Below are 14,121 nucleotides of genomic sequence, written 5' to 3' on the forward strand. Positions count from 1 at the left end.
TTCTGGAGCTTCTTTTTCAACCGATAAATGTTTTGGTGCAGAAAAAAACAAAGCGGTATTATGTTTTGGAAAGCCAATTTGAGGTTTTTTTTATGATACATTTTTTGCATTATTTTTTCTTCATGTTATTTTAGATAACAATTTAATTCAAATAACATTGCTCGCTGTGGACTGCAGTATGAATTTGGAATTGCCAGACTGTTTCACTCTGGATTAATTCCCTCATTTAGTGATAACCCATTCCCTGTCTCCTTAGCTAACATTTTTTAGTATCTTCATTTAGCATCCTCTTGAAAATGTGGATGCTGAAGGGTGAGCTCAAAGAAAGAGTTCCTTAACAAAATAAGATTATTGGAGAGGAAGGACAGAAAGAGAAGATTTAAGCTCAATATGAAATGGAAGTGCTCTAAAAGTAAGAGGCAAAGCATTTCAATTTTCTTCTAGTCTATAGAAAATTGACCAAAACATAAAATTGCATTATTTGAGTGTAGGCAGGAAGGAAGATTATCAAAAGTACCACTACCAGGCATACATTTATTAGTACAAAATTGACCTGCTATAGTCTGATAAGAACTTGCAGTTCCTCTGGTAAAGGGACTTCAGATACATGTTAATCATTTGTTTAAGCCCTTCAAAGAATTCCCAGGGCACTTCTTCAGAGTTTGCACATGCCTTGCATACCCTGAACTTTGATACTGGTGCAACTTCTTTCTGGCTCATAATTACAAGAAAGAGCCAACAGTTTAACTTCAATGTCTTAGTCACAAACTGATGTCTTTTTAATACATCTGTTAACATATACTATTAAAAGTCCGCAGACACCAATCTCATTTAAACAAGAAACTTAGCTTAGGGGCCTTTGGGATTAGCACAGTGATGAGGCATCCATGGGTCCTAATGTTTACATTCTAGAAAGAAATTTGACTGTATGAATGCATTGTCAGATTAAGAATGTACAGTTATAAGTTGCCAATAAAAATTTTAAAAATAATTAGTAATACAATTTACAGTAACATTAAATTTTGAACTATTCAGTGATTAAGTAGAATGAAGATATGCAAGAAAAGTTTGCATACAAAAGTTACAAAATGTGGTTAAAATAAACGAAAACTACTAAATTTTTTTTAGACAATTGGCTTCTTTCTTTATTTTGTAGTTAAGTTTCAAGCTTCTTTGAACTTCTTATTGATGACAGAACACTGAATAGACATTAACAACCTTAAAAATCCAGATACACAATCTTATTAGCTTATGTAATAATATTCTAGCAGTTTATCAACATTTCTGATTGATCTCCCCATTGTTTTGTATCCTGAACTCAAGAAGTTAATGTCCCGTAAATTTAAATGCATTAAAAGCATTCCTATTATAAGAGGTTCAGGCTTCAAAATAATGGATTTTGATAAAGTACTAAAATTGGTGTCCTCGCATTCATTGTTTTACCAACTTGAATGTTGGTTCTTGGGGTATCCTAAAAATGAGACTCATTGGCACCATCTTCAAGAAAATATCTCTTCCTGATGTCAAGAAAGAAGGAAACAGAAAAGGTACATACCTCAGAAAAAATTCAGGGGTACATTGAAGTTAGAGGTACAATGAAGAATACGGTATCTATAATCAAGTATTTTCTAAGTAATTAGAGCATATCAAGTCTTCAGAAATATCCTTTTCATTTTTCATTGCTCGCTTCTTGTACCCCTCATAGTCTACTTAATTGACAGACACTGCCTTTTCATTGCATATGCCATGCCCTGGGGAAAGGTCTCAATGTTTTAAAGGTTTATTTGCTCTCTGCTTCTCAGTACCCCTGACACTAGCCATAGCACAAATCCCTTTATATTACTCAAAACTCTGCTCATCTAGGCTCTTGTTTTGGTAAAAAGAAAGAAAGACAGACAGAAAGAAAGAAACTTAGTTGATATAATTTGTTATTTAGAAATAACTATATTGTACATGAATTTGAAACAATCAATGCATTTATAAATCTCAAAAGATGACATTTTATATATTGAAGTCTGGATAATGGAACTTGGGAGTGTTAGGGGAGAAATGTCCTGTCAAAATTTATTTTCAGTTCTTATTCTGTCTATATGTGATAGAAGCTTTGTTGCAGGAGAATAGTTGTGAAAATGACAAATCCATAATAAATTCTATTTTCCAAACTGAATTATAGAATGTGGATTGAGGGATAGGATGTGAGTAAACTTTTGATTGATTTTCTGCTATATAAACTATATTTTCTTGATTTTTTTCTAGAGAATTTACATAATGGAGGATCCCTGGTGCTTTTGATCTTATTTCCATTCATTTTTCCATTTTGATTCCCAAACACCATAAAATGGCTCTGGGATATAGGTTCTAGAAGTTTTTAACATCAATCTTTTCTCGATGAGAGTAGAAGGAAACATATAAATACATAAAGAATAAATAATGTAGGCACAGTTTCTACGAAAAGCAAATCTACTTGTTTTATGTGCATAATTTTAGAAAGTTATTTCTTTAAAACTGAAACTTTAATATTAATGTTAGTATATATATATTAAAATTAAATTGTTCCTTCAGTTATTTAAATGAAGCAAAGTTGATTATTTTTATTGAATCATTTTGGAATCCAGCCATTCAGGAATCATACGACAAGATGAAGTAAAATTTCTGAAAGAAGGAAACTTGAAGATATACCTACATTTAATTCACCATCTTGTTCAATGCTTTCCAAATACAACAACATCATTTACTTTCCGACCGTATTTTTCAACTTGTTTTCTCATACATACCTGGTATTTTCTTCTCCTCTTGACCTATAACCTAGAAATAGCTCACTAAAACAACTTTTAAGCTTTGCCAAATACCTGAGCATTTATTTTTTTCTTGTTGAAGGAGAACATATAGTTCGGATATGGTGCAGTTACTGAGGCTAATTTCTCAGAGAAGTCTGGCACTTTTCCATATACAATGGGAAATTTCCAAGTGGACTGTTTTACATGTAGCAATATAAAGTCAATGCCCTAATATTCTCTTTTTGTTTCCAAAATAAGTATATCTTTTTCTAATCAGCAATATTGAATAACAGGCCACAACTCCCATTAAAAAAAAAAAACACTCCCTCCAAATTTAATGCCATCTAAGAGAAATAATGTTCTGAAGACTTTCACAGCAGTGCTATTCAGTTCATTCTCTCCTACAGATAATTAATAGTAGTCATTTCTTAGTTACTTATTCTGGTTCTTTTTCCCAGACCTACCAGAAGTTTATCAGGACTTGAATGTATCAGTCAATAGTACCAGATGGAATTACTTCCACCTCCAGTTACATCTCTAAGAACATAGCAATTGATTTAAGTCAATTAGCATACATCCAACATCTGGAGAAATATTCATGACCCAAATATGAGTATATTTAAAAAATGAACTATTTATATTGGTAGAAACTTTTTAAGGGTTTCTTTTTAACTTTAATGTAATACAAGAAGATACTGATGAAAAAAATATTAAAATCTCTTACTTCTATGAAACAATAAAACAAAATTTCATAACAAAATAATTAAAAAATAACTTTGCTTACTGTATGAACTTAAAAGAATGACAATCTGAGATTACACCTCATAGAAAAAAAATTGATTCTCTTACAAAAAGAAACAAGCAAGATGACAAAAATTCTTTCAATGAACAAAAGAAAATAGTAATATAAAAGAAGATAGTGATATAAAAGAAAGAAAATATCAAATATTTTTGAAACAACAGTAGATAATTTGGGGAATTATTTGAACTTATCTCTACTTCTGATCTACTGTATATTATATATACATACTCATATATGCATTATATATACATAAATGTATATATAATATATATATACCATATATTATATATGTACTAATTTTCATTTTATCATACCACTTTGATTTTAACATAGTACATAGTGAGATTTATGGACCTAGACACAGTCTTCTGCATGTGAATATTCAGTTTTTTCAGTGCCATTTATTAAAGAGGATTTCATTATTCCAGTGTATGCATTTTGCATCTTTGTCAAAAAGCAAACAGTCTAATATGCTTGAGGTTGTTTCTATTTTCTCAATTCTATTCCTTTCATCTACATACATGTTTTGTGCCTGTATCATGCTGTATTATTCAAGGTAATATTGTAACATACCGATAAATCTAGGTTTGTAATGCCTCCTGCTTTGCTTTTGCTGCAAATGATTGCTTTTGTTATTTTGGGTCTCTTGTGGTTAAATATAAATTTTATAATTATTTCATCTAGATCAGTGAAAACGTCTATTCATATTTTGACTGAGATTACATTAACTCTGTATATTAGTTTTGAATGTAAAATATTTTTTATTGTATTTGTTCTATCTCTCCAAGAACTGGGAATAACATTCTACTTCCTGAAGTTGTCCTTGATTTTTTCAAAGAATGATATATTTTTATGGTAAAAATCTTTTCCTTCCATGATTTGGTTAATTCCTACGTATTTAACTATCCTTGATGCTATTATGAGTGGTGTTGTTTTCCTAATCTCTTTCTCAGTGAGTTCATTACTAATGTATATAAGCACTATTTATTTTTGTGTATTTTACACATTGCTACATTGTTGAATTTGGTTATTTTGTGTATCTTGTGGAGGGTGCTACCTTCTGGAAATAATGCCACTTTGGATTCATTCTTTCTTATACCTATCTGTTATGTTATTTTGTTATCCCTAATTGTTCTGGTTGAATTTTCAAGAACTATGTTGAATAAGATAGGTGATGATGGGCATCTTTGTCTTGTTCCTGATTGATTGTAAGGAAAACATTCCAGGTTTTCTGTATTCACTATGATTTTGTCAATTGGTTGGTCGTAAATGGCTTTTATAAATTGAAATAGGGTCTGTCTATGTATACTTTCTTCAGGGTTTTTAACACGAATGGATGTTGGATTTTGTCAGTCTTTTTCTGCATCTATTAAGATGATCATGCGATTTTTGCCCTTGCTCCTGCTTATACGATTAATTACATTTATTGATTTGCATACCTTGCAACATCCTTGGATTTGTTGGATAAAACCTACTTGTCCATGGTGCATGATACTTTTGATGATTTGATGCGTTCTGTTGGCTAGTATCATGTTGAGAACTTTTGCGTTATATTCATTAGAAAGACTGGCTTGTAGTTACAATTTTTTGGTTGAATCCTTGTCTGGTTTAAAGATAAGGATAGTTTTAGCTTGCAGTAATGATTTTGAGAGTACTCTTTGCCTCTTGATTGCATTGAAGATGTTGAAAAGTATTGGTGTTAGAAAATCACTGAAGTTATTATAGAATTTTTCCATGATTTCATAAGATCTTGGCTTTCCTTAGTTGGTAGAGTTTTTATCACTGCTTGTATTTCACTGCTCATTATTGGATTATTCAAGATTTTTAAACGTTTTGGTGAGTTCTGGTTGCTTATTTGTATCTAGGAATCTCTCCATATTTTCTGAATCCTCCAGTTTTTTGATCTATACATTTTTTAAGTGGATGCTAATAAGTTTTCACTGATTTTTCATTTCTAACTGCCTTTATTTTTGTCTTTTTTCTTCCTCTTATAAGTAATATTGTCTGAGTTTTGTGTATTTTGTTTACTCTTTCAGAGAATCACCTCTTCAGTTCATTCTTGGTATAATTTTTTAGTCTCTATGTCATTGATATCTGCTCACATTTTGTAATTTTCATCCTTGTACAAGCTCTGGACTTGTATGGTTCTTGCTGTTCTAGGCTCTTGAGATGCATCACTAAGTTGTTTATTTGAATTCACTCTGTTTTTCTGATTTGGGCATTCAGCAGTATTAACTTTCCCTCATAGGGCTATTTTCATTGTGTCTCATAAATTATGTCTCATGCTGTACTGGTAATATTCTTATTTTATACTGTAAAAAAGTTAACTTAGAATGAATCAAAATTCATAACCATAAACTAAACCATGACAACTGTAGGTAAAAACATAAAGGCAAACCTTCAGGGTCTCACGTTCTTAGATATGACAACAAAAATATACATTGCAACAAAAATAAATTGATAATGAATATTAAAAATGTGAATCAAAGAACACTGTCACGAAAAGGAAAACAAAAACTACAAAGTGAAGAACATTTTGAAAATTATATATCTAATTAATATTTAAAATCAAGAATGCATAAATAGTATTTTACATTCAGCAGCAAGATAAAATGCAATAAAAGAATAGTGAAAAGAATGAGTAGGTATTTCTCTAAAGTTACAAAAATGAACAATAAATACATGAAAAACTACATCATGAGTGACTTGATAAGTGAATTAAAAACACAATGAGATATTCTTGCACAATTTATAGTATGGTAATAAAAACAAAACTGAAAATAATTTATGTTTCTATCATGGGAGAAATTAGAAACCTTATGAATAACAGAGAAATAGATGACTTTTACTTTATCAAAATTAAATACTCTTATTATACAACATACCAAAGCATCAGAGTGAAAAGACAAGCCCCACATTAAAATGAAAATATTTGCTTCCCATATATTTTAAAAAGAAATCATATTTAGAAGGTAAAAATGCTCTTTAAATTAAAAAAAGAAAACAATGAAATTAAAAGCAACAAAAATATATGAAGACACATTTTGTTGAAGATGATATGCAGGTGGAAGATACAAATTACTGATATTAGAAATTTGATGAGAGAGATTACTACACATTCTCCAGAAAAGAAAATCGTGATAATTTTAAGTATATATACATGAACATATATGAAAATTTTATATAAATATACTTGCTAAGTGAAGTGAACAAAAGTCCCAGAAAAATCAACAGTCCTGAAGTAGATAACTGAAAGTAAATTTTATAAACAAATAAAACTTTTAGTTGAGATATTATATACAGGGGAACATTTAAACACAAATGACTTACCTGATAAATCATAACAAACACTTAGGGTGAATGAAGACAACTGTTTAAAAGACACTTCTAGAAAACAAAAGACAAATTTCTCAAATCAAATTTAGGATGTCAAAATTTTCTTGGTACTCAGTAGCACGCAAACATTGCAAGATATTAAAATTAGGAATAGCTATCCCTTGTGAACTTTGACAAATAATTCTTATCATAGTATTAGCAAATCAAATGAAGCAAGATACATTATAAATCATACATCATAATGATGAAAGGGGTTTATTCTAGAAATACAAGGTGACTGCAACAATGAAAAATAATTCAATGAAATTTCCAATATTGTCAAGTCAAAATAAAAGTTAATAAGATTATCTCAACACATGTATAAACGCAGTTGGCATATTTATCATCTATCCCAAAATTCTCAGCAAACATTAAATATAAGAAAGTTTCTTCAATCTGCTAAAAAAACAAGTGAGAAATTTTGATAGATAGCATTACATAGGAGGAAAGGCTGAATGTTTTCCCTTTACTTCAGGAACAATTTCACTCCTAACATTTGTTTTCAACATTTGATTTTATGTATTGGTGCAATCAAGTACAAAAATGAAATAAAATGTCTAAATTTGAAAGAAAGAAATTAAACTATATTCTCAGATGATACCTCTCCAGAGAACATCTCAATGAATCTTTAAAACGCATTTATTACACTTGAGAAATAAGTTTTTCCACTTCATTGGATATGGGATCAATACAATAAAATCAACTTAAATATTTTATACTGTATCAGCAATGAACAAGTGACAATTTCAAAACAAAAAAAGGAAACAGTCCCCCTGAAATGTTAGCGTCAAAAATAGGTCACACTCATAAACAAGTCATCAACAAGAATTTTTGGGGCAATATAAACTTGAAGAGGAGAGGGTGAGGGAGGGAGAGAGCGAAAGAGTGGCAGAGAGAGGAAGGGGCGTGAGAGAGATGGAAGGTTGCAAAGAAAACACTTGCATGGAAGCACAGCCTCTCCACAACCTGGAGTCAACATACCTGCAAGACAAAAACTTGGCGACTCTTTGTTGAGTGGGAGCTAATGAGAAGCTAAAAACTCAAGAGAAACTATACAGAGAACAGAGCAGAGAAAGCAGCAAGGCAGACTAGAAGGTTCAGTCCAAAACTAAAGTGAAGAGATTTAATCTCCATTGATACTGGGGAAGCCCAGAAATGAATGACTGCTACAGGGAGAGACACTGAACCAGGATAAAAGGACTGTCGCCGAGAGAACACACAGCTATTATAAAGCACAAAAACATCATGACATTTTACTCTGAAAGTAATACATTCCACATGGCAGATTGGAGTTTAGGAAGTCCAGTGCTGTGCTCATCATATTTGAGTGTTTAATCAGAAGTCATTCTGCATAGGGGTTATTTGTGACTGTCCCACAGGGAAAAATGGAGCAGCTATACTTAAAGTTTCTGGTGTCACTTTGCTACAATGACTGGGTGAGAGGCAGTCATGGGAGATAGTGCTAAATAGGGCACGATCTGGACATAGGCCTCCCTGAGAAGTTCAAGCTCAGGTGGAAGAGGTGCAGTCTTGCCTTTGTGGGCAAAGCTAGGCCACACTTGTGTAGTTTCCACAGGGTACTTGGTCTGCAGGTGCAGTTACAAAGTTCAGCAGCTTGCTTGACATGCCCGCCTGCCCTACTGCCTATGTCAGCACAGAATTTAATGGTCTATTTTCCCCATCTACCAATATAAGTAAGGATTCTACTTGGCTTGGATGGTAACTTATGGTTATCTGGGGCATATAAACAGAGGGAAACATGGAAGATGGAGCACCTCCCAAACCCACAGATCCTGAGCTATGCATGAAAAGCTATGACTTGGGTATATTGAAAGATATGAAAAACCGCTAGATTATACTATATTTACTGATCTCTTTTCTATGGTTAAGGGTGGTGTATTTTTGGTTTATATGGAATGTCAAACTTCAGTTTGTCTTTGACTCTACTATTGTTGCTGATTTAATCCTATTGCAGCTTGTCATACTTGCTGTTATTAGTTAAATTTCTCTGCATACCAATATCTGGACTGTGTCTGTGTCATTAATGATACTGTGGTCCATTCCAAAAGAAGTATGTGCTTGGCCAATTGCACTTCAATCTTTTCTTCTGAATTAACTAAGCAGGTTGAATCTTCAGAAAGAGGAAACAGTCTATAGTTAGCCGTGCCCAAATGGCATCATTGAAAAGCAGAGACTAACAAAAAATATCTCTATACTAGCAACAACGACTTTCCAATATAATCAGCCCCCAAAACGTAGCAAACACACACACATACACATGCACACATTCAAAATATTATAGGACACGGTATCAAAATGGCTCCTACAAATCCCAGCCCTCCAAAGATTATAAGTGAAGCATTGATGGGAAGGAAATCAAAATGCATACTATAGCATACTTCAGAATGATAAAAGAAAAGATTAAAATGATCACTAAGGTACTTGGTTACCTCAGAGAAAATAAAACAAAACAGAAAATAGACTTAGTAAAAAAAAATAATCCTGGAGTTCACAGAAGATACTTAAAATTATCTAGCTGAGATAAACAAAATGATACCAAAAAATAGTAATCACCTTAACAAAAATTAAAACCTATAAAAAGATATCACACAGGAATCCAGAAAATTAAAACTTCTTTTGAAAATATGAGCAACAAAAATGACTGATGTGAGGCCAGATTGTCTATCAAAATATTAGTAGTGTACTTCACAGGCTTATAGAAAATGATCCTAAAATTTATTTGGAACCAAATGAGAGCTAGAATAGCAAGACCAATTCTGAGCAGCAAGGCAAGGCAGAAGTATCATAATTCCTGACTTGAAATTATTCTAATAAGCTACCGTGACCAAAAAAAAAAAAAAAAAAAAAAAAAAAAAAAAAAAAAAAAAAACAGAACACAAAACACATCTTAGGACCAATGGACCAGATGTAGGGATAACTCCAAGCACACTCAGCCACTTTATCTTTGACAAAGGGATCAAACACCCTCACTGAAAGAAAGACAGCCACTTCAATAAATGGTGCTGAAAAGCTAGCTTTCTACATGCCAAAGGGCAAAGGTAGATCCATATCTCTCAACATGCACTAATCTAAAATTAAATGTATTGAATATGTAAATATTAAAACAGCCACACTAAATCTGCTATAAGATGAGTAGGTAGAATTCTCGAAGATGTCAGTATAGGCAAAAATCTCATGAATAAAATCTCAGTCACATGAGAAATATCGCAAGGAATCAACAAATGAGATTTAATTATATTAAAAAAGCTTTTGCACAGCAAAAGAAACTAAGAGATAAAAGACAACTCACAAAGCGAGAAAATACTGTTGCCAGCTGTTCCTCAAAGAACTAATATCTAGAATATATTTGAAAAAAAATCAAAAGAATCAGAAACCCAAATTTAAAGACCCAGTCCAAAAATGGGCATCCTAAATGAATGCATATTTCTCTGATGAAAAAGTACAAAAAGCAAAGAAATATATGAAAAAAAAATTCAGCAACACTGGTCATTCAAGAGTTTCAAATTAAAACAATGAGATTCCACATCACTCCAGGAAGAATGATTGTCATGAAGAAATCAATCGATAACCAATACTGATGGGGCTGTGAGGAAAAAGCAACATTTCTCCGTTGTTGGTGGGAATGTGGATTTTACAGCTGCTGTGGATTTCAGTGTAGAGATTCTTCAAAAATGAGATGCTGCATTTGACTCCACTCTTCCCTTCTTTTGTATCTTCCCAAAAGAATTAATATCATCATATCACAGAGATATATGCACAACCATGTTAACAGCAGCAAAAATACTAATAGCTCAATCTAGGAAATAGCCCAAATGCTGATGAATGAATGAATAGATAAAGCTGTGGGGATTTTATAAAATGGAGTACTACTGTATCATAAAGATGGATAAACTTGAGACATTTATGGGTAAATGCATGCACTTTGAGACCATACTCATATGTGAAATAAATCAGACACGTGTTTAAATATTTCATTGTATAATGTTTCATTGTATTTCTAGTGTGAGAAACTGAAAGTGTAAATAAGAACCAAAATGTATAATAGATATTGGGAAATGAGAAGAAAATGTTTAAATGAGAAAATGAAAAGAAGAGGAGAAGAAAAGAAGGGGAGAAAAAAATAAAAGGAATAATTGGAATGAAGGAGAAAAATTGGAATGGAGGAGAAACAGAAAAATGAAGACATATTAGGTACAAGCATGCTTTTCCTATGATGAATGTGATCATTGTGTGTATTTAAAGTATGCCAATAGGCCAGGCGTGGCAACACATGCCTGTAATCTTAGCACTCACGATGCTGAGGCAGGATTGCTGTGAGTTTGAGGTCAGCCTTGGCTACATGGTGAGTTCAAGTCCAACCTGAACTGAATAGTAAGACCCTGTCTCTAAAAACTATATATATATATATATATATATATATATATATATATATATATATAATTGTGGGGATTTTGTACAATGGAGTACTACTCCATATATATATATATATATATATATATATATATATATAATTTTAAAATGGAAAAAAACTCAATAGTATTCCAGTGCAACAACAAAAAAAAATAACTGACTGAGATTAAAATTTGGAAAGCAACACAAATTTGCATTATACTCAAAAATTAACTACTTAGGAGTTAACCTAACAAACTGTTATGAAAGCTACAATGCTTTAGAAAGATATTCCATTTTCCTGAATAGGCAGAAAAACCTTTACAAAAATGACAATATGTCCAAGCTGATATGTACTTTTCACGCAATAACAATTAAACTTTAATTCTATTCTTTTCAGAACTGGAGAAAAAAGCCTTATAATTTTCACTCAGAACTAGAAGAGACTCAGAATAGAAAAAGACATTCCTAGACAACCAGAACAAAGACCAATGCATTGTATTTCCAGACTTCAAATTATATTATTATGCTACAGTGACAAATACAGATACAAAGATTAATGAAACAAAGTGGACAGTTCAGACAAAAGCCCAGGAACATATAGGCATATGATTTTTGACCAGGGGGCTAAAGACCTATGCCGGAGCAAAGATGGTCTTTTTAACAAATGATGCTGGAAAAACTGGCTATGCACAATTAAAAGTTTGGATATAGACCCATATCACATTTTTATTTTAAAACCAAAAATGAAAAATTATTATATAGAATTTCAAAGAAAAATAATAGGAGATTAACATGGGTTAATATATTGTGCATTGTTAGTTTCAAAGTATTTGTTCAGATTATAAGATATAGGCATGAAAAAATGATCAAACAATTGAACAACGAAAGAACAAACTGTTCTTTGTGATGAACTAACAGATTAGTAGTACAGTTATTTGTCGTATATACATGAATAAATGTGCATAAAATTTTTGATTATTCTAGTTCTTTCCCTTTTACTTTCACTATATTTTATAGAACCATATCTTTTGTCATGTATCAAAATAAAATAAAAGTAGATCAAACATCTGGATGTGTAAATAGGAAAACTTCATCTACTGGAAGGTAGATCAGAGAAAACTCTTGAAGATATAAGCATAGCTGATAATTTCTTAATGGAACTAGAATTGCATAGGAACAATGAAAAATTAATAATCATCAAATGAGGTCACATAAAATTAAACATCTCCTGCAGCACAGAATAACCAGCGCAACAAAGATACAATGTATACAATGGAGAAATTTCTTTGCCAGATATTTCTGATAGCAGACTAACATCTATAATATACAAAGTGCTCAAAATAATTAGACCCATCAAAATGAAAGCAGCAATCAACATGTGGCCAACTGGAAGAAACAGGCAAATCTCAGGACAAGTACAAACAGCAAATAAAAATATAAAAAATGTTCAACATCCCCGGTACTTAGAAAATGTAATTTAAAAAAATCATGAGATTCCATTTTATTCTAGAAAAAATGACAATCATCAAACAATTATCATATACTCAGAAATATTCCAGAAACAGTGGAAAAAACAGAAACATCTAAATTTTTCTTAGTAATGTAAACAGTATAACCACTATTAAAAAAAAAGTATGGAGATCCTTCAACAAAATAAGATCTGGAATTTTCATTCTAAGTATCTTTCCCCCAAAAGTTAAAAACATATTACACTGATACACACATACTCATGTTTATGGTAGAACGACTCATCATACTATCTAAAGCTTGGAAGCAGCCTGTACACCCATCAACATGTGAGTGGATAAAGGAAGTATGCTACGTATATGTCATGGAGTACTACTCAATCATAAAGAAGGATTAATTTGAGTCATTTGTGGGTAAACGAATGCACCTTAAGACCACAGTGTTACCTGAAAAAAGTTAGACACACAAGCTTGAATATCACATTATTTCTCTTACATGAGGGACCCAAAATGTAAATAAAAGACAAAATATTATAAATAACAGGAAACAAGGAGATAGATATTTTTTCAAAGGAAGGGTCTTGGGAGATGGAGTAAAATAATGTACATACTATTATTACAAGTTTGCAAAGCATTAAAAATTAAGATTTTTAGCTTCCTAATGATATATGATGGTATGGTATATAAATAATACTATTTCAATTAGTATAAGGAATGTCTATTATGATGCTGGTCACATGGTACTCATAACCTTCCATAAATGACAAAAAATATGAATTATGACCAAAATTTTCCATATATCATATTACCTTGATATTGAAAGTCATCATTCTTTTCATAACTCATAGACAATATCACTATGATTTAAAAATTAAATGTGACAAGCTTTTTCATTATAAGGAAAAATGTGTAATTGTAATTCTTGAAAGGCATTCAATGTAACGATGTTAGAGAATACAAAGCCAGAAAAGTATTACAATAATGAGAACTTGAGCTATATACTCTTTTGTAATAAAACTTCTGTGCTCAAATGAAAACAGTGTTTCTTTTGTTAATGTGTAGCCAAGATTCCAGGTTCATTTTCAGTCATTTTATTTAAATTACATATGATAATCCATGAATACCAGTGGGAGTATCAGGGTAATATCAGGGTTGCTGGAGATATCCAGGTCAGCCAGTGTGAAAGAAAAGTATTCATGTCCCATCTGGGCTGAATTATATGCATTAATTCATCATTAATAATTAACTATGTTTGTAATAATATCCATCAAAACCCTATGCAGTATAG

The sequence above is a fragment of the Cavia porcellus genome, unplaced genomic scaffold (genome assembly GCF_034190915.1).
Source record: "Cavia porcellus strain 051 isolate PalLab524CR breed Dunkin Hartley unplaced genomic scaffold, mCavPor4.1 scaffold_3, whole genome shotgun sequence".
In the NCBI taxonomy this organism is placed as follows: domain Eukaryota; kingdom Metazoa; phylum Chordata; class Mammalia; order Rodentia; family Caviidae; genus Cavia; species Cavia porcellus.